Source organism: Ambystoma mexicanum, chromosome 13 (assembly GCF_040938575.1).
Source record: "Ambystoma mexicanum isolate Mex_15411 chromosome 13, UKY_AmexF1_1, whole genome shotgun sequence".
Lineage (NCBI taxonomy): Eukaryota > Metazoa > Chordata > Amphibia > Caudata > Ambystomatidae > Ambystoma > Ambystoma mexicanum.
In genome coordinates this window covers 761,664,185-761,686,896 of record NC_090938.1, presented here as the reverse complement: position 1 = coordinate 761,686,896, position 22,712 = coordinate 761,664,185, and the positions used below count along the sequence as shown (strand labels likewise).

The 22,712-nt window shown below is 44.4% G+C and overlaps 1 protein-coding gene across 7 annotated transcripts in view; it reads right to left on the bottom strand.

Moving 5' to 3' along the window:
* Positions 1–22,712, bottom strand: part of BAG6 (BAG cochaperone 6) — a 1,121,496-nt gene that overhangs the window by 1,087,838 nt on the left and 10,946 nt on the right. The gene's annotated exons all lie outside the window — the stretch shown is intronic.

Here is a 22,712-nt window from a genome sequence, read left to right as displayed (position 1 = left end):
TGAGAAGGTAACTTTGCATTTGTTTGAATCTATAAATGAACATTAGCACACATTACAATTCATCGATAAAACATTTAAAGCAGAAGGGGTTATAAATAATGGACAAAATGATATATGTTTGCATCTTATGTGCAAGTTAGATTTGTGGAACGCTATGTAGTAGCTCCTTGTTCCGAAGCAGCAGCTCCTGGTCACTGGTTAATGCTCTATACCCAGGACATATTGGCTCCTGCTTACCCAATCCTAATTTTAAACCGTGGACTATTACTACTACAAGAAGAGATCAATATAAACATCACTTGCAGATTCAATTTAGCAGGGTGCCCCACTGGAAGCACAACAGTCCTCTTTGCACAGCAATTTACTTCTCAAAGGGATACAAGCTTCAATGATATGTAGAAAATACAATACCATTATGACTTCACCTAAAGGTTGCAGAATACATCAAGAGATGACTAAATAAGCCAAAATAGCACAAGTTAGCTGAATTGATTGATTTATAGAGCGCTTTACACCAAGGCGCTGTACAGTGGAACATCATAATACAAGATAACAAAATAACAGTGGGAGCAATTACATCATGAATCAATCGACAAAACAGTGCAAATAGCAATTAACTGAAGGGGGGATGGGGAGTGAGATTGGGTAAGGAGGGGGTGGATTGGATGAGGGAAAATGGTAGTGATAGAGGGGAGGAGCAGGAGAGGGGGGAGAAAGGGATAGAGGGGAGTAGCAGGAGAGGGGGGAGAAATCATATGAAGGAAGAGAAAGAGAGGGCAGGGGGTGGGTTTTCATGGAGGAGAATGGAGGAGGAGGGATTTAAGGGAAGTGAGAAATGAGCTGAAGGTCATGGTAGAGCGGATTGTGAGAGGGAGTGAGTTCCAGTGCAGAGGTGCAAGGAGTTGGAAGGAGTGGAAACGGGAGGAAGCATAGGGGGATGGAGGTACAATGAGAAGGAAATCGTCAGCGGAACGAAGGGGGAGTAGAAGGAGAGAAGGGAGGAGAGGTACAGAGGAGCAAGACCATCGAGGGATTTAAGACAAGGCCGAGAAAGTGAAATTTTAGCTGCAAGTGGAATGGTAGCCAGCCCAGGTAAGAGCGAGGAAGAGATGGGGTCACGGGAGGTAAGGAGACAAAGGGTTCGAACAGCACAGTGGTATATGGATTTAAGAGGGGCAAGATGAGATGTGGGAAGTCCAAAGAGTAGAGAAGAGCAGTAGAAGAGGCGGGAAAAGAGAAGAAATTAGAAGTTTGGTGACGTGGAATGTGAGGGAGGGACAGATTTTGCAAATATTGTACAGGTGGTATCGGCAGGAGCGAGAGGTGAGTGAAATGTGTTGTGAGAAGGTGAGAGAGGAGTCAAAGAACACCTAAATTACGGGCATGGGGAGAGATAGGGAGAATTCTGCACCGGGATGTGATATAAAGTCTTTGTAGGTCTTATATATCGCCAGAGATAAAGTTAATGTTTATGTTCAATAATGGTGTTGTCAGAATGGAGATGGATTGGACAGCACAATCCATTCAGCAGAGGCCCAACGGCAGGAGCGCAAATATTGCTGGCTTCAGGAGATGTGTAGCAGAGGCCTGACCGCAAGTGCAGGGATCCCTGGCATCCAGATGAGCCCAGCAGCTGGGAAATCAAGTGGTGGCCACGACTGACATAAGGTACAGGGAGGCGGCGCGGAGTGCTGTTAGGGGCTCTACCACCATAACTCCCCAGAGCCACGGAATATAAAGTGGCAAGCACACACACACACACATACACACACACACAGGCAGCCATCACAGGAACATGCACCTCAGGGACAGCGTTGAGGTGACGATAAGCAATGCGGCTGCCATTTTAAAGTCAGGCGCCTGTTAGACGTAGATCAAAAAAGCAAAGCAGACATTGCAAGGTCAGGTGCAATTCATTGCTATTACGACAATCCCAGGGTGTTTTGTTTTGTCCCATCCAGGGGACCCTAGTATGAAATGGGATGACTGGAAAGAAGGGTTTGTAAGGTACATTTGCGGTGTGTATGGCAGCAACTTTGCCAGTGACAGGAAAAACTATAGTATTATTGCTTGGGCCAGGAAGGTCAAGCAATTTTCAAGACACTGATGGAATTAACTGATGAATCCGAGGATGTAAAGTTTTGAGCAAAGTTTGGCCAAATTGGACAAACACTTTATAGTAAAGGAAACATGTTTCTAGCGAGATACCACTTCGCTATGAGAGCACAAAAGGGAGACGAGTCCATTGAAGAGTTTGTGACGGTGCGCCGCGGATTAGCAATTAAAATGTAATTATAATCACTGTTGTGATGAACATATCTGAGCTGAGCCAATAAGGTGCAGTGATCTAAAGGTTAGAGAAGCTTTGGGGCGGGAAGGAGGATGCACCATGAATAGGTCTCTAGAAAAAGCCATGAAGGTAGCGAAAGTGGTAGAACACAGAAAGATCCATTAGGGCATTGGACGCAGGATCAGGAAAAGCTGAGACTCCATCTGTCAATGTAGTGGAGAAGAGTACCCAAGAAAGCAACAAGCGAATAAAGAGGGGAAAGTACTACCAAGGAAGAAGGTGGAAGCGAAGCAGAAGTACGATGGAAAGCCCTTCAACAAAAGGTGTGGCAATCCAGACCATATAGCAAGCGAAAAGCAGTGCTTTGCTAACCACCGTGTGCTGAGAGTGCGACAGGAAGGGCCACGTCGCTCGCTGTTGCAGGCATTGGAATATGCCATGGAGCATCAAGATAGGGCAAGCTATTGGCAAGATGGCGGTACCCATGAGGAAGACGAGACTTATGTGGTGAATGCCATTGATGTGAGGCCAAGAAGGGTAAAACAGCATGCCTAGATCAGTGTGAATGATGTTCCTGTTGACTTATTGACAGATGGCGGATCGGATTATACCCTGGTGAATCTGGACACAGAAGGTTAAGTTATGTGAACTGCAAGAAGCCACCGTGAGAGCTCCTACTTATGAAGATGTACCAATAAACATTGTTGCTGGATTTTGGGTGCAATTTAAATATGGAGTGAGTTGTGCCCAAGGAATGGTGAGAGTCACCACCAGGATGGAATTTGCTTTCATGAGATGCTCAGGCCGATTTGGTCCTGGGGCTGGATCCAGACCATCCAGCTCAAGTTATGGTCATACAAAAGAACTGGAAAGGTGGACATGATAGAAGAGAAGAACAACATCATGAAACGAAAGTGTGGGAAAGAAACTGGATGCCTAAAGGGTTTTGAACAGTTAATAAAGCTAAGACCAGGTGCCATGCCGGTGAGGTCAAAAGCACGTACCATACCTTTGGCATTGCGTGCGGACATTGAAAAAGAACTTGAGCGTATGCTGAGCAAAGGGATTATTGAGGAAGCAAAGGCTGTAGATTGGGAAAGCCCTATAGTGACAGTATGCAAGACAAATGGGAGTGTAAAACTATGGTTTGACTTGAGGGGGCTAAACAAGTGTGTCTTACAAGATAGGTTTCCCCCTACCGAAGATTGACAGTTTATTGTCAGAAATTGAAAGGGTGGGGCGGGAGGGGGGGTTATTTTCAACGTTAGACCTGAAGGCAGTTTATCAGGTAAAATTGCCCCCCACCCAATCTTCCATAGATTGAACGTCATTCTTAACGCCTTTTGGCTTGTATAGATGCAAGAAAATGCCATTTGGGTTCATTGAAAAGTGCAGGTTCAGGGTGAATAACATTCAGTATCTTGGGCAAGATTTGTCGGCCCCCGGAATAAAGCCCAGGGAGTCCACGGTAGAGGCAATCAAAAGAATGAAGGCACCAAAGAATTAAAATAAAAAATAAAAGATAGGTCTTCGTACTTCCTTCTAGTGGAGTATTAAGTGTTAGAAATTTGGCAGAAAGGACAAAAGCCATGAGGATGTCACTGAAAAAAGGGGCGAGAGGTGACTGGAGTGAAGAGTTGGATGACGCAAGATTTTTTATTGGAGGTGCCCATTTTGAAAGGATTTAAAGAAGATTGAGACGTGTTTTTTTTTTTAACTGATGCGAGTGAGATGGTTAAAGGTGTGTGCTAATGCAGCAAAAAGGAAAGGAACTAGAAACAGTGGCGTTGGCTTCCAAAGTATTGAAGGATGCTAACCGGAGAGACGTTAGCATGTGTGTGGAGAGTGGAACAATTCAAACAGTTTTTGTGGGGAAGGTGGTTTGTAATGCGAAGGACCATAAGCCCCTGGTTGGCGTTTAACAGGAAAGATTTTAATGGCATCTCTAGGAGGATTGTCAGGTGGATCAGTGGAATTCAAGGTTTGGATATGGAAGTGAGGCATGTAAAAGATAAATTGAATGCGATAGCGGATGCATTGTACAGCAATCATGTAGATGGTGATGATTGGAACAGGTGTGAAGAGGAAGGAGAGATGTTTGCAAACTAAAGTGGCAGATGAAAAAGAATGGAGAGCAGTGTGGAAAGGATTGTATAAAACGGTTGCTAGGAATGTTCAAGAGGGGTGGCTGTTGGAAGGAGTCAATGAGGAAATGAGCAGTTACAGGAGAATAAAGAATTAATTTAGTGTGGTGAATGGGATCTTGACACGAGGAGAGCGCATGGTGGTGCCGGAAGGAATGAGAGAAGTGGTGCTAGGAATAGCTCATGGGGGGAATCTTGGTGAGCGCAAGACAACAGGTCTCATTTGTCAGGATTTCTGGTGGCCCGGATTGGATGAGGAAGTGGAGAAATGTTTAAAGGAATGTGAGGGATGTAAAAAAAATTGCAATAAGATTCTTGTGACAAGGACACTGCCCATGAATGGGAATGAGCCGCCCAACTCGTTTTTGGATGTAGTTGGTGGGTATTTGGGTCCAATATCAGCAAGAGGGCATCAGAGTGCTTATGTTATTGTGGACTTGTTATCCAAGTGAAAAATTAGTCATGGGCGCCCCTCTGAGAACAAACACGGCAAAAATGGCCTGTTCTATGGGAAGGTACCCACTCTAGAGAGGCACGGCTCCACCTGATACACAACAAGGCTGAAACAGGTGTATAGGGGCTGCTGTTCATAAGAGAATTGCCATAGCATTTCGGTGCTGGACCGCCCATGTGGGTGGGACAAAGACCGATATGCGAATGGTTATTTCCCTTCTGTGAAAGGTACAGTGAGCTAAAGTGTGGCTGCAGACTCGAGTGGATACCTCCCCAAATAACAGGTAATTTAGCCGTGTTCGTTCTCAAATAGGGGCGCATATGGACTATTTTTTCATTGTTATCCAAGTGGCCCCATGTCTGTGTGGTAAAAGACATAAATGCGTGCAGGGGTGTGAATTTTCTGGAAGGAGTATTTGAGGGAAGGTTCCCCCAGAAAACTGGGGACAGACGTGGTCCACAATTTGTGAGTAGAGAAATGGAAGAATTTTTGAAGGAGAACAAGGTGGAGCACTCCTCAACAGCGTTGTATAATCCGAAAGGTAATGCTACACATTGATATAGCGACGGGCAGGGACTGGTCTCTGGCTGTGATGGAGAGGGCCATGCAATATAGGATTGCACTAAATCAGCTTACGGGAGTTTCTCCATTTGAGGCATTGAGAAGGAGGATGCCCAATTCGAAAATAAAGCAGCCTCCTCCCCCTGCAATGTGCCCAGGATGCAGAGGTAGGCCACCAGCATATTACCAGCTGCTTTGTGCTCCTCGTGCATAACTCCGCTTCACTTTATCTAAATTCTGGAATCCGCCGTGGGAAGCTGTCTCTTTTCATTCAGCGTGCCATCCAGATTCGATTCTCGTGCAGGTGCCCATATTCCAGGGAAATCTGCACCCCCACCATTGGAACACACGAGGGGTTCCAATCTCTAAAATGGCCGCCGCCACCAAGGCATCCTGTCCTTTCTTCTGCCGGCTTCCCCACAGCTCGTAGGCATAAGCTGATTGGCCAGGTACCTCGTCTCATACCCGCTACGATACGCCGGCAGGCGAGAGAGCCGGCCCTCGAGGTAAGGCTGTTGTGAGAAGGCTCTTACTGAGCTGACTGAGCGCTACCACGCCAGGCGATGTCCCTATCTTCAAATTGCTGCAACCACGTTTCCAGTGCCCTTCCTGTCCGCCAACCAGCGGTGTTTGTCTACGTGCATTGCAAGGTAATCCTGCAAGCGCCATTAACCTATACTATTAACTTTTTATTACGGCATTCTATGCGTCCACAGTGCACGCCTTTCATCTAGGGTTGTCACGGTATTAGTTTTATGACGGTACGATAACCTTCTTGCCAAATGACGGTATATCACGGTTATCGCGGTGTAGCAGGTGGAGTTAGCTAATCTTAACAAATACTTTCTAAAAGGTCATAAATTGACAGATTTATCATCACAAACAAAACCAGGCACCCAACATACTTTCCACTGAAATGCCCTGCTTCCACCAAACACAAACACACATGTGGAGAGGGGGGGCCGGCTGCAACTGACAAAGCAAACTGAATAGCTTTTCTTAAGTGGTCATTTAGGCTTTTTGCTCCCCCACTGGCTACTGGTGAAGATGAACATGTTGCCATCTTGATAACCTGCATGCCACAGATCAATGGAGGCTACACACACACACAAACACACACACTACGGCGGCCTTTCCAAATCAGATTGAAAAGCACACTTAACGGTATGAACGGTATAACGGTATAAACAATGTGACGTTATTATTGTTCAATTAAGTGGTTCACGGTATCTTTAACGGTATACCGTTACATCCCTACTTTCATCCGTAGCACCTAATGCTTTAAGGCCTCACTGCTTGCGTCCAGCCGAGCAGAACACACGCCATGCGTGTTGTGCCTCATAGCGTGAACTTGAGTGTTCGTCCACAATTGCTACCAGCCTTAGCACATAGGTATTGCCTGATTTTGCACCTACTAGCTTGTGCCTTTAGATTGCCTCATACATGACACTCTAGCTTTGCAGCGTTAGGCTCAATCCTATACTCAGTGGCCGCCCTTTGGCTTATTGGCTCAAGTGCTCTCCGAACCCAGGCGTTGCCTAACCCTGCCCATGTACTATAGATGCTGCCACACTGCACCCTGTGCTGCACCTCAGGATCACCAACAGACTACACTTGCCTTGTGTTGTGCCTTATGGTCGCTAATAGACCACATTTGATTTGTGCTGTGCCTATGGTCGGCAACAGACCACATTTGATTTGTGTTGTACCTTATGGTCGCTAATAGACCACTTTTGATTTGTGCGGTGCCTATGGTCGCCAATAGACCACATTTGACTTGTATTGTGCCATATGGTCGCTAATAAACCACTTTTGATTTGCGCTATGTCCTAGCCTCACACGCTATGCATTATAGTCACCGTTTGATTGCCATATCTAGGTGCCCTTAGCCTCTGTATTTTAGCTCACCATGCTATGTACCCTAGACACTATATTAGCCCTGTTGCAACAGGCGTATTTAGGTGCCTCCCATGCTATGTACCCTAGACACTGCCCATTCATGCCTCATACTTGTGCCCCTACTAGTGAATGGTGCCTAGACCTTACAGATCTAGCCACACAGCCTTAGACACAGTTACCGACATTTAGTACCTTGACGACCAGTTATCCTAGTCCACACACACCAAGTGGCATTACTAGCTAATAGGAATAGCTCCGCACTATGTCTAGCTCGCTCAATATTTACCTTCTAGTGATTATGGCCATACTGCACGCCTCCCCTAAGAACAGCCACACTGAAGTTCCCCCTTGCAAACCAGCTTTCGCGCCTCCTCTCCTACTCACCATAGCCAAGACACCCAACTACCCTGGCCAGATCAGCCCCGCGCACCAGGCCATGCCAGGCCAACTAGTATACACCTCTCAGCCTACCCCAACTCACAAGAGAAACCTTAAATTACGCGCTAGACTTAATAAACTATGAACCTCTTAGAAGATCCCTCCCCACTATAAAACGCACAACGAAAGACCAAAACATTAGAATATGCACTGCACCCCCTCAATCCCCCCCATCAGTGAATATAAACATGCTCAAGACAAATGCCAACTCATCCACCTCGGCCATAACCAAAATGGACCCTAAAGGACACTCCCTCAAGGGAGCACTCCTTAATGTAAGATCCCTAGTGGCACACGCCATTGACCTAGCTGACTTAATCACAGAAGCCAATCTAGACTTTATTGCAATAACTGAGACCTGGCTACACAATGCGGCAGGCCCATCGCTCATGTTGGCCATTCCTGACGGTTACACCATATCTAGGCAGGACCGAGAAGGCTCCCGCGGAGGTGGAATCGCCATTATATCCAAAATAAACTTATCACTACGCCTAGTCCCTACCACAACTATGCAATCCTGTGGAACTCTCACTGCCAAAATTCCCATAAAACACCCAAACTCTTTCAATTCACCTAATTTACAGACCACCGGGTCCACTTGGAACCTTTGAGGAGGACCTGCACAGCCTTCTGTCCAACAATACCAAAACTACTTCCCAATTGCTGATATTACGGGACTTTAACCTTGGCTTCAATGACCAGATGCCCATGCTTCTACTATTGCCAATACCCATCACACCTTGGGACTTACCCAAAAAATTAGCACCCCCACACACGCAAAGGGTAGAATACTTGACTTGATCACGCATTCCAACTGTTCAGCCACAGTATCCTCCATTACGCCCCTCTCCTGGTCAGACCACTCCTTGGTGTCCTTTAATTTACAAACCACCCAGCCCTGCCCCACAGGCAGCTCCACCATGCCCTACAAGAAATAAAAAGAATATTACAGCGGATAATAATTTTCCCCTGATCCTTCCTACCTTAAATGCACTGCCAGACAACCTCGACCTTAGTGCATTGGTCAACGAATTCAACAACATCATGGGCACCACTATGGACAAAGTCGCCCCTCTCAAAATGCGAGCAAGCAAACCCAAGGCACATTTAAACAAGTGGTTCACGCCAGAACTTAAGGCCTTGCGACTAAAAAGAAAATGCGAATCCAACTGGAAATTATGTCCAACCGAAGAGAATAAAGCTAACTTAACTAATATCTCTCGGCATTATAAAAAGGAAATCTGTCTAGCGAAACGTAATTCCTACAATGTTTGCATTGCCAATGCCAACTCAAGTATGAAGGAACTCTTCTCCATCTTGAAAGAACTTGAGTCCCCCATTGCCACACCTGATACCTGCATCAAAGACCAGACCTGGTGCACACATATCCAAACAGCCCTAGCAAATAAAATCACCACACTGCAAAACAAAATCCAACTAAAAAAAAAAAAAAAAAAGAAGATTCCCTAAACCTCACAAACAAGCCGCCACTTAAAAACACCATTAACGACCCAACCAACAAATTCTCCTTCACAAAAACTACCATCCTAGAGGTAGAGAAAATCATCCTTTTCCTCAAACCGTAGAACTGCAAAGGTGACATCTGCCCAGCACAACTAATAAAAGACGCTGACAGAGACCTTTCACCGTTCATTTCAAAATTGATCAACTCCTCCTTCGCCACAGGTAATATCCCGGCAAACACAATCATAGGTGCTCCCACTTCTCAAGAAGCAGACTCTTGACCCCCTCATCCCCACTAATTATTGGCCCATCACTACCGTACCTTTCCTACTGAAGATACTAGACAAGGTTGCCTATACACAAATTCAAAGACACCTTGAACTAAACAATCTACTGGGAGCCAGACAATCTGGTTTCCGTACACTCCACGGTGGTGAAAATGCACTTCTTGAACTAAAGACCCAAATAGACGAACTGAGAGATCAAGGTAAGACGTCACTCCTCCTCTTACTTGATCTCTCAGCTGCTTTCGATCTGGTGGATCACAGGGTCCTCTGCAAACACTTAGACAATGCTGCACACTTCTCCATGCATGCCATCAAATTGATTGAATCCTTAGAGTGCGAGAACAATGAGAGTCTTCTCCCCCTCGGCAGCAGCCGACCCTCTTCCAATCACGTGCGGCGTCCCTCAAGGCTCCTGTATTTCACCAACCCTGTACAACATATTCACTAAACCCCTCTTCGATGATCTGGACCTTCTAGGTATCACCTACACCAACTATGCAGATGATACACAGATTCTCCTCCCGCTTTCTGGGGAATCACAGCAAGGACAGGGAGTTGGTGAATAGGGTGTACCTCATTATTCAGGCATGGATGGCATCACATGGCCTCTGACTGAATGATAAGACTGAGCTGATCATTCTGGGCACGCAGGCCAATAACAAACTAGGCAAGGACTATTCCACGTTTAACATAGATGGCAATAGCATCAAGGTTTCGAGTGAAGTAAAAACACTAGGCTTCTATCTCGACTCCACCATGTCTTTTGCCAAACAAGTTAACTCCTTAGCTTCCACGACAGCCCATACCTGCAAATTAATAAGAGCAGGTAAGCCTTTCTTATCTAACAGTTGCATGATCCTAGCGAGAGCCTTAATACTATCACGACTCGATTATTGCAATGCTCTTTACAGCGGCGCTAACAAAACTATCACCAAAAGGCTACAAATCCTTCAAAATAACGTCCTTAGAGCCGTCTTAGGCATAAACAAAAGGGAACATATCTCCTCCACTAGATAACAATACAAATGGCTCTCCACCGACAATAAAATTCACCTAAAAATGCTCTCCTTGACGCACAAAGCCCTCAACAACGCTGCCCCCATTTACCTGATGGACAAAAGAAGAAAATAAATCTCTAGCAGACCTACAAGAACTCCCCAACTCCAACTGCCTGGAAATTCCAAGATTTAAACTTGCCAAAATTGGTGGCACAAGCTTCCCTGTGCTAGCCACTAAATGGTGGAATGCCCTGCCACACAACCTCAGATCAGACCAACCTTTCCCTCACTTTAGAACAAATCTTAAACACCTCAATGACAACATGTAAGGTTTGAAAGACTTTAATTTGTGGTATGTTACTTATCTGAATGTACCTATGTACCATCAAAGACTTATCACTATTGTACATTTTTAATTATGTAACATTGTAATTTGCTGTAACACTAATTTCTATGCAACATTGTAAGCTTTGTATATTCTGTTCACTGCGCCCGGTTACCCTTGGGTCTGGCGCGCAATACAAATAAAGCCAGGTTGGGTGGGGAAGTTTGCTGGAGATCGCAATGTCGCGTCTCAGGAGGTTTTATGGGAGAGAGTGATGCGTGGTCAAGCCAAAGATGAAATAAATATACAAACAAAAAAAGGTATGATAAGAAAAGTTGTGTGAAAGAACGATTGATGCGAAAGGGGGTAGAGATCAAAGTAAGGTGTGGAAGGAGAGTACAGAAAGGATTTATGAAGTCAGCAGGGCCATTTTGTGTGGTGAAGGATTTAGGGATACAATGCTGCTGAGCAATGGTAAGAAGTGGAGCAAGGAAAGAGTGGTGAGGTTTGTGGTATAGACACAGGTGAGAGGAGCCGCCTTCTTCAAGTGGTCCTCACAGAAGGTAAGGTGGAGCGTTATATATGTATATATCACCAGAGATAGAGTTAATGTTTATGTCCAATAATATGTCAGAATGGATATGGATGGGACATCACAATCCATTCTAGAACCAATATTGAAAACTGTCAAGTAGCAGCAGGTTGGGGCTGCTTTACTAATGAAGACAAATAAATACAGTAGTAAATACCTGCAGATTTCCATGCCTTCCTTTGTAATAGTAGGCACATCACCCATCTAGTTGCCATGTACTCTTGATAAGGTCATGTGAATTTATGCCATTGAAACTGTGGGTCCAATCCAAAATCTGCCATGTTCACCTTATGTTGTGTGCCTGGACTGTCAAATGCAGGCCAGTCAAACAAAAATCACATTCACATTTCTGATATACACTTCCTGAACACTGCGTATAACGTAGGTTTTGACTCAAAATTTCAACCATGACTGAAGCATCGTACAGGCACACACTTAACACCAGCAATTTCCCCACAATACCAAGCACCAAAGGTCAGCTAGTAATTTGTGTTAAAAATAGTTACACTGACTAAGATTCATCCTCTTAAGTCTTTAGTACATGCCAAAAGGTATTTGCGGATCCAACAAGGACTAATCAACTGCGGCGTTCAACCAAATGACAGAGCCAAACCAATGAGGTTTTCTGCACAGAGATGTAGGAGTCAGCTGAATTTACAAAGAATGTCCAGACCAATGTTCCCTCCGAGTTGTGCACGTGCCTAGCTTCTTTCTGGGTGCCGCTCAGAAGATTTTTAGCAACTCACACAGACAATTCTCACCTTTTCAAAAACATTTAAAAAAAAAAAAGGCACAAGCCACAGTAATTAGCCGACATTTACTCCCTTAAAATAACTAGTCTTGATAGTCTGCTCATTTGCATTACCCGACTACGCAAGGATGACCGTAAGCACCTAAAATCCCTAACAGAATACACACAAACACGAGAGAATACACACAAAAACTAACATGAAAAAAGTGGCTCCTATGAACAGAAGAATGTAACCAAGATATACCTGCACACATTAACCAAATAATGTTCCCTCCCCACCAATGACTCCTAAACTTGACTGTACCACGCGTTTACGTTATGACTAACTTTTGCCCCAGAACACATTTAGATACTACCAGAAAACCTTAACTCTTCCTCTTGGCTCTGCAAAAGGTTACCAGACGTGTACCTACATCCACTTGTTTTATGCTTTTTGCCATATGAATAAGGTTCACGTGCCGGAAAGTTACTCATGGTGCCTTAGCAAAAGCGTCACCCACACTATGTAATCTTACTACCAGCTCAAATATCGGATATTGGCTGTAAGTAAGCAGGATACTTGGATGTGTAACTGTATCCCCAGCCCTACAGATAAGGGGTGTTATCAGTTACTATTACTGCCTAAAAATAGGCAAATACGCCCAAAAAATAAAGAGGGAGTAAAAATACCCAACTAAAATATAAGAAACAGACACATAGGACCTTGTGGCTCGGTTTTCATTCACACAGCTATATGGATATGTTTGGACCAACAGTGCATGTACCACCACAGAAATAAACTACTGTTATACATTCCGGATTGGAAAAAGTAAACTTGTATCTTTTAAGATGTATGAATAACTAGGAGCAAAGAAATAAGTATTACTAAAACGCTTACGTTTCCCGCTTATTAAATACTCCCATTGGGAAATGAACTTACATTTTTATTCTAAAAAATCATTTTACTCCCAAATTTAAAAAATAGCGAGCAAAATACTTCACTTCCAAATCTATCTGGAGCACTTCTTATCCCTCACTACTCTTGATATATGATATTTTATTTATATTGCGCTCGTACACAAGTGTTTCAGAGTGCGACAAGGCAAGGGTGGTGAACAGGGGAAAACAAAACAATTAGGCCCAGTGACATTGAGAACTCGCGAGTGCATGGGGAAAGTGCATGGAAGATTGGAGCAGTGGAAAGTGCGGAGCAGGAGAACTGATTAATTATAAATAAATACATAATGGGCAATAAAAGGTGGTAGTGCAGCCAGTAAGAGGCAAGTGCTGTGTTTAAGGCAGTAGACAGGGTATGTCTGATAAGTGCGAAAGAAAAGAAAGGGGATGGGGGACTGTATGGGCACAGTTACAGACCCTGGTGCAAGGGGTGGCCCGGAGGCAGTGCAGGAGGGTGGCAGGGTGAGCAGGTACCTGGGCCTGGAGGACACATGCCGGCCAGGTGCCGAGAGAGAAACAGATCAGCAGGGGAGGGGCGAAGGCAGAAGCAAAGAGGAAAGTCTTGAGGTGCCCCCGGAACTGGAGGTGGTTCTCCTCAAGTTTCAGAGTGGCAGGGAGGCAGTTCCAAAGGGAGGCCCCAGCCGAAGACAGATCTATCCCCAGCTCGTTTCTTTGAAAAACCATTGACCCTGAGGGAGTTAGAGGAGCGCTCTTCTTTGCACACGTGCTTTGAAGCGGTCCCCCTGCAAGTTACAGCATTATAAAACTCAATTACTTCGCCCTGCAAGGATTTTGAAAAAACAAATGCGATGGTTCAGCATCTCCAACAGCATTGCTAACATTACCCTATAAATGGAAACCCACATTGCAATATCATTTACTTGGCCTATAAGGAATAATGGGTATGGACCATGTCTGGCATTACCCGTCTGTAGTATAAGGGCACTGGATATTCAGACAGTAGAATGCTTTTCACACAATCTGCTGCTTTTTACACAATCTGCATCCTTTCCAGGGTTTCAGAGTTGCATTTGACATAGACCTTCCCACAACTCGCTTCCAAACAAAAACGGCTTACTGGGCACTTGGGAAATCCTATACAATGATATAAGAGTGGAATATGTTGCAAACAATCTTGTATACACTGCAAAATAATGGCATACGCGCAGAATTTTGACATTCTTAAAATGCACATAAATGGTGAGGCATTAAATATGCCTTGCTTGTAAAGTATTGTGTGTCTGCAGTTATCCCAGTGAGTGTTTACTGCTAGAGTCCCTCACTTTTTACAGTGATAGGTCCACTAATATTGGAGGCTACAAGAGGGGTCAGGGAAGGTTATGGGTTGAAGGGTACAGGTTAACACACCCTGCGGGTGATTAACAAAAACCAAGTCAGATGTTTCGGCTGTACAGTGAAGACAATGGTTTGCTGGTTTGCTAAAGGATAGAAAGTTCTAGACAACAGCACCTTTTTCTTTCTATGATCAGATGTTGGGGGCTTTTCAATATAACCACTGTGCTCTGTGAATTGTCTCTAGCAACTCCCTGCATCTTATTTAACTACAGAAGAGGGATCCCAGTTACAGGAAAAGGTACTTAATCTGTTGCATCTCTGACAATTAATGCTATTAACTAAAAGGCGTATATGTAATTTAATTTTCTTCAACAGGGCTCCATAACGAACGATCAGTAAAGCTGTTTAATTTTGTCTAGGCTGTGGTGCGGAAGGGTGAGCAAAACTATAGACTATGTGCCCTGTCATTTCACTTCCTATGTCAGGGTTATAATCAGATTTTGCTCCTTTTTTCCAGTGAGTAAAACAGTAATTAGCTTTGCCACTAGGGATACTTTATGCTTACTAAAATTCCTCTTGAGATCGGCCAGTATTATTATTAATAGAGTTCCTTCCTATGCCACTGCTCTGGTCACCAATTTAAAAAAAAAAAAAAAATTAAAAAGAAATCAGTGGTGCTTTGTGGGTTGAATCAGGGTGGGTATGCTCCTATGTTAAATTGTTTCTTGTTAGGCATGTTTTCCCTTGTTTAGGGAGTAAACGTGGATAGTGTGTACGTCTCAGCTGTAAGGCTGGTATTAGCACAACTAACAGGACAACGTAATGTGGATAGTAAGCAGAGGCACAGGATTGATCATATTCTGAGATGCAGTTATTCTGATGCCTTTAATAACTTGTGTGGGGATGATAATTGCATGTTCTCCTGGCCCTTAAATTACTTCATTAAAGTGGCACTTGAAATCCTATTGGCACATTCCTTTTAATAGTCAATCCATCTGTATGCTGTCTGAATTTTTTGGGGGCCACATCAGTTATGACAAGCGATATTTGCTTTTTTAATAGTGTTTTTCCAGTGGCAATTAGCACACGTTTCTCTGCATGGAAGTGTGTAAGGTACTGTGGCAGATGTTGAAGTCTTGGTTCATTTTTGTTTAGCTTATGTGTTTGGAAAAGGTATTCTAAGATGCACCTTTTAAACAGATTTGTAAATCATTGCAGTGACTGGGAAGAGGACATTCCTTTCGAAACTCAGATGGTAGTTCACTAAATACGCATTCTCACAAAGTGGCTTACCTCATTAGTCAGTTGCACATGGAAAATAATGTGTGCACGACAGTCAAGCGGTTCTGCACATAGAGAATGATAATCAGAGGGACCATTGGTCCAAACTGACCAGGAGATTACGTGCTAAAGCCGCCTACGTTTTACCACATCAACACGGCCAGCAAGTAGAAAATAGATCAATGAGGTGCAGTCATAAGAGTTAATGCATTTCGGAAGTAATGTTTAGGTGTCCATTTTCCCATTTCATGACCTATGGATGAGACTTAACCAGAGATTTGTGTTATGGTTCCCTACAACACATTGCACTCAAAGTATGTATGGCAGTAACAGCTGTTCTGTGCATTAGAGCAAGTTATTCCAGTAAGTTATAATGGAGAGAGAACATGTCACTAATATCTGTGTAGTGTATAAGCAGAGCAAAACGTATCGCCCCATCACATTTTCTTGTGTCAAAAGCTCTTGCCACAGATTTCATTTATTGTCGCCAGCACTAGACCACCAGACACATCCCTCATGGTTGCTTTGTGCATTCGCAAGAATATTTGCTAGAAATACATAACACTGTTCGTGATTTAACAGTTGTAGAAACTGTATTCCAAATCTAACTACTATGGATCTTACTAAGTCTGTGCTCTGTAGACACACAAAATAGTTACAGGCATTGGCCTAATTTTTGATTTGTCATCTTTTATTGTTGTAGCCTGAGATTGCAAACAAGTAGAAGTTGTTCTGACCCATAGTACACCAAAAAATAAATAAAAGCACAAAAGCAACTACACCTTACAGAAATCATGCTCCATTCAATGTGTTCACACAGACAACCTTTTGAAAATGAAATGTACCTCATCATGCACCCTTTGCAAGTTTTAATTGTATTACTATCAGAGAGGCGGGGGGGGGGGGTTTGCAGACCACACCACAAACAAGGGAGGCAGTAATCCAGACCATCGTGCTATGAACTCAAGGAGTACGCACAGTGGCCTAAATTAGAGCAAAATACAGGCGAGTCGTGGAAGGCGAGACCATTGCTACTCCTCAATGTATCCTCTGCAGCCGCAATAAACGGAAGCAGAACCCCAATTCACACTTTCAAAGCCAGATTTGCATGTTAGAGAGTTTCCCCCAATAGCACGATTCACATTCACAGGCATTATCATTTTCTGAAACTGCATAAGAGCTTCAGGACACTACTGATAACTTAACCAAACTTAACCCAAACTACACCATGTCCAGCGCATAAGAAATTACTACCATGTTCAAGGCTGAAGAAAGTGAATTGCCAAATTAATGGTTTCTAACATTCGTAAATCCAAAACCATTCCAGTCGCAGAGAATGTAATTTAATCCCGATTTTCAAGAAGGGTGTGCGAGCTAATCCCAAGAACTTCCACCCCATCTCCCTCCTTGATGATGGGAGTATGGTCTTCTCAATACTGTTGGAGGATCTAATTGGTTGGGTTAACAGTACCAATGGTTGGGCTACTCCAGGTTCAAGAAGGGATTGGGGAGTAATCTTAATAGCGTAGTCTCCTGCGCCTTCAAAACTTTTTTTTTAAAAAAGGTTAAATAAATAAATGTTAAGGAGAAGAGTAAGTGGCTCTCACTTCGACCTTAGAGAAAATAAACTGAGGAAGTGTATGGAGGAAAATGAGAAACCAGGGTTATCCAATGGCCAATGTTGAGATACTAGTTACCATGCATACCGACACAAAGGTGGGAGTGAGGCTGGGTGGTAGGGTACACATCCAATTCCGGGGACACTAAATGTGGTCTACGACAGGGCTGTGCCCTTGCCCCATTTTTGTCAGACCTAAATAACCACCTCAAAGATAGTAGTGCCCGCCCTCGGTTATCATTCGATCCATTACATGGCCTATGCCGCTTTGGGGCTGGAGGAGTTTGGATTCTCTTGCCCGTTACATGAGGGAAAATAATAAAACTAAGATTATGATATGCTCCAACAAAAGGGCAGGGAATAAGTATGTTTTGAAGTTGGGAACGATAGGCTTGAGTGTGTAGACCAAAACAAGTATCTAGGCTATACTAGACATAATAAACCCTATATGGTTGTGCACTTGGAACCCTGTTGAACAAACGTGGGGCCATTGCAGCTCAGTTGATCGAGGAGGTTGACCACTAAATATGGTTATTTATCCTTTATGCCTGCCTTGAAATACAAGCAAAAATGACACATGTGCCGTTGTATGACAGATTCTTATCAAGGAGTACAATTGCAGGGACTCCTATGGCGTAGTGCGCTTTGTCTCCCAGAATGTGTTGCGCCAGAGACCATCAGGCGTGGATTGGGACTGCGGTCTGTGTCGTGTATGCTAGATGGAGGGTCTTGTCATATCGCAAGATCCTACTCCCTCCCAGCCACTATTTGTGCTAATGAACACGATCTTGTACAAAGAATCGTGTACCCACTTCTCATTGTGGGCATCAGAATGTGAGAGTTTACTGGATGCTCATAGTAAAAAAAGATCTAATGCATAACACACAAGACGTTAAAAAAAAAAGCCCTATGCAACTAGTGCATGGCAGGAGGAAAAATGAATGCCTTTAGTTCGTATAGATGTCAAGCTCTTTGATAAAAAAAAATATATAAAGCTCCTTAGAAAAATAAGAAATTCCTGTGTGCCTTTTCCCAAAACAAGTATGAGATTATGGTTGAATCTTTATCCTACGCGGGAGGTTGCGGGTGTAATGGCTAATCTAACCAGGATTCAAAGTATTTGCAAGATGTGCGATGAGACTGGCGCAATCGAGACCTTAGAACACCTAATCTTGGAATGTAAAGAAACACTTCATTGTTGGTCGAGGTAACTTATTGAATTTCTTGAGCCTTTTAAGACACTTGCGGTCCATCAAATCTGCAGAGGGATTTTAAAAAGGGGAGTCGAGTCACCTTGTGATTGCCGTTATATGCTGTGTGGAAGCCATTATGAAATGCATACATTGAAAGGTTTAGATAATATAAGTATCTGAATATGAACATATTGATTACATTATAAGTGGTGTGTGTATAACTGTTCTTTTAAAAATAAGGAGTTCAGCAGTATTCCCCCAAGAAACCCACCTGCTCAAGACAGACTTCGAAGCAAGGCCTCCCCAAAACAATTCCCAATATCAAGCGGCTCAAAAAAGGGTGCACAGTAATCCATGTGGCTAAAGGAGTCTCATTCACAGAACAAGGTGCTGCAGGGTCGCAGGGACGCTACCTAGCCGTTAAGGTCTCGGTATATCCCCCAATGAAAAACAAGAAGAATTCCTGGCAGACCTAGAATCTAGTATGCTGCCCTTCCTGGAAAGAAAGGGATCATAGGAGGAGATTTCAATGGGGTCCTGGACCCCTACACAGATAAATCCCACCAGCAAGCAGGGAAAGATTTTAAAATTCCCCAGAGACCGTTACACCTGTTGGGGGTCACTGGGCATGATTGATGCGTGGGCGGTTCTGAACCCAGAGACAAAAGACTTCTCATTCTTCACACACGTCCAATGCACCTTTTCCCGCATCGACTTGCTACTGGTTAGCCCCCAACCCTGCACACAGAAGAGGGTTCCATCGGAAGGTGGGTAATCTCAGACTACTCCCCAGTGATCTGCACAGCCCACATCTATGGCCCTGCTACCCCCTGCCCCCACCCGAGGCCCAGATGGAATTCTATGACGCTATGCTGAACGATATGGCACTTAGAGATGACTTAACTAAAGCCAGCCATCCAAAACTGTTTCAAAGAAAACCCCATCGGTCTCACAACGATAGCCACCAGATGGGAGGCTATGAAGGCAGTCATTAGAGGAGAAGTAATAGCTCACGCAGCAGCGTACAAAAACCAGGCCAAAGAGCAATTAGAAAAAAAGGTAGGCACGGCCAAACCGATACATAAACAGGGATGGTCGCCCAAAGCCGCCCAACAGTTACATTTTGCTCAGAATAAACTGGAGGCCCACTACGCTGAGGAAACTAGGAAAACACACAAACTCAAAGAACAAAGCATGGATACTATGCCAAAGGCAACAGGGCGAATAGACTCCTGGTGCAAAAACCTAAAGGAGAAATCTAATCGTTAGTTTAAAAGATCCCCAAGGCATTCCTCAATATGCAGAAGACGCTAGGTTAAAGCTGGCAAACACTTGCCTAACAGAAACAATGTCATCCACCCGCCGCTCCCAAAAATAACAGGAAAATTATAGCAAAGAGGCCTCCCTGCCTACTATAACGGACTGACAGGGAAACCCTGGAATCCCTGATCACTGCAGAGGAAGTTGAAGTGATAAAGCCCTGAAACCCAGATTCTCACTCACATTTTACAAACTCTTTATATCACTCCTTACAAGCCCCACTCGCTGAGCTTTTCAACTCCTTCTGGGAGACAGGCACGATAACACCATCTATGCAGGAGTCCATAACTGTCCTAATATTAAAACCTGGTAAAGACCCTAGTGAATGTGTGTCATACAGGCCAATATCACTCAATATAGATGCAAATATCTACTCTAAAATCCTGGCAAATAGGCTCACACAGATTCTCCAAGATTATTGATGCAGACCAAACAGGTTTTATTATAGGAAGGAGCACAGGAGACAACATACAAAGGGCTCTCAATCTAGTGGAAGTGCCAGCATCATAACACCAAAAGCTAGCCTTATTATCCTTAGACGCAACGAAAAGCCTCTAACAACGTTGACTGGGCAGTCATGCGTCGCCCTTAAAGCATATCACTTCGGTCCCCTATTCAGCAAAATGCTCTTAGCAAATTACAACTCCCCAAAAACGGTCCTACGGGTGAACAAAGAGGTCTCAGCCCCCCCCCATAGCACTGTCCTGTGGAACCAGGCAAGGAGGTCTGCTTTCCCCGCAAATCTTTGGTTATGTAGCCCTTTCCCAACAAATCCGTAGAAACACTTCCATCAGAGGACTGGCAGTGCAAGGCGACCACTTTAAAATATCCCTCTATGCAGATGACCTAATACTTTCTCTTACCAACTGCCAATCCTCCATACCGGAGGCCCCAATAGAGCAGGAAGGCAGCAGGATTCACAGGTAACTACTCTAAAATCAGGCACGGGGTGGGTCTTAACCTAGATGGAAAGAAAAGAAAAGAAAAGCTTGCCCTTTAAAGTGGAGCACTAAAGCAATAAAATATTTGGGGGGGGGTGTTCACAAAGTAGCAAACCCAAACTACGCAGCCAATTTCCCCCAGTCCCTTCAGTGATCTGGAACCAGATTTTAAAAGGATGGACTATCCAAGATATCTCACTCATGGGATGAGAAACAGCCTGTAAAATGAACTTGCTTCCCAGATTCCTGCATCTGTGTTCTACACTGCCAGTAGTAATCCCCTCAAAACCAATCTCCAAATTACAAAGACGGATCTCCCAATGTGTTTTGCGGTGTAAAAAAAGCACGCACAGCCTACACTAAATGGGGAGGGATGGGGGTCCCCAATCTTCATAACGACCAAGTGGCAGCACACATGGTTAACATGCTAACCTGGTTCTCTGCCACAGCCCCCCCACCCCCCAAAATGGGTTCCCATCGAACGGTCCAGGCTCCCGACCCCCATTAGTTCCTTACCACATATAACAAGCTGCAAGGGCAGGACAAATCTCCTTTCAGCCACTAAATCCTCCTTGAAATCCTGGAACTGGGCATTAAAGAGAAAGGGAATCTTGAAGGATATATGCCCCCCTCTCCCCAATTTCTCACAACCCTAGCTAACTCAGGAATTGAATCTGTGGTGGGCTCCAAAAGGTTTCACAGCTGTATGAAATGTATGAAAATGGCTCAGCTCTCATCAAAATGTAAAGATCTGTCCGTCAGGGAGAACTTATTTTCCTACACACAAATCTGGTACTGGATCTCTCATCCACCAGTCAAACAAGGGGCCACACTCGACTCACCGCCCTGGAACTCACCCTGCAGGGGGACATCAAGGATATACAAGTTGCTACAAGACGACATGTCATCCACCCGTCCTAAATACATGCCCCTCTGGGAAACCGATCTGGTTCACCGCATAGAGACCAGTCATGGCTGGACATTTGGTCCAGGAATAATATCTCCTCCAGGTGAATAACCAACAAAGAATGTGCACTAAAACTGCTATCTGCTATAACAATGGTACTTCCTTCCCACCTCCCCTTCATCCCTCCCCCTCACCCCCGAGCGCTTACACCACTTTGAACAGTCATTAGACTCGTCCTGCTGGAGTAAGTGTGGGGTGCGTGGATCCTACTTCCACATGTTGTGGGATATTCCGGTGATGAAATCCTTCTGGGAGACAATAATAAAGACAATCGAAATCATCCACGTGGCCCTTCTGCTGGAACACGAAGTGATACTGCTACGGACCCCCCCTCCAGGAGGGTTATCCAAGAACCAGAGCCACTGCAAAGCTGATCAACACATCCTGGCCACAAACATTACCATAGCCTGTCAATGGAAATCACAGGAGGGCCCGCTTTTCCAAGTCTGGTGGATCAAGATTTGGGATATCCAAGTAGCAGAAAAGATCATGGCAGCCAGAGAGGGCACACTCCATTGTTCACCAACATTTGACACCAATCATGGAGCATGAGCAGAGTTACCCAGTCCAAACACCAACCACAGATGGTGAAATGCTTCCTAAAGACTGCCTAATCCAGTCACCCCCCCCAAATCTCCCCCTACTCCCCACCCTCCCCCTGTGAAAGAGAGCCAAGCTTTTTAGGTCAAGCGATTATGCCATCACGGTGTTCCACCCTCGTAACAAATATATGCTGCTACTGTTTATGGTTATTAAAAAATGTATAAAAAGAAAAAAGATTTTTACTCCTGGGCCCAGGCTCCAGAAGCATACAGGAAAGGCACAGAAATTGGTTGGTTTTATTCGATCTACTTGAATAAACCGAACTGCAAACAGGGACCTGGTGGAGATTGGGTTCCGATTTATTTCTCGTCATCTTTTCCATGCAAGTCTGTCTGATCTTTTTAAGTCAAGGCG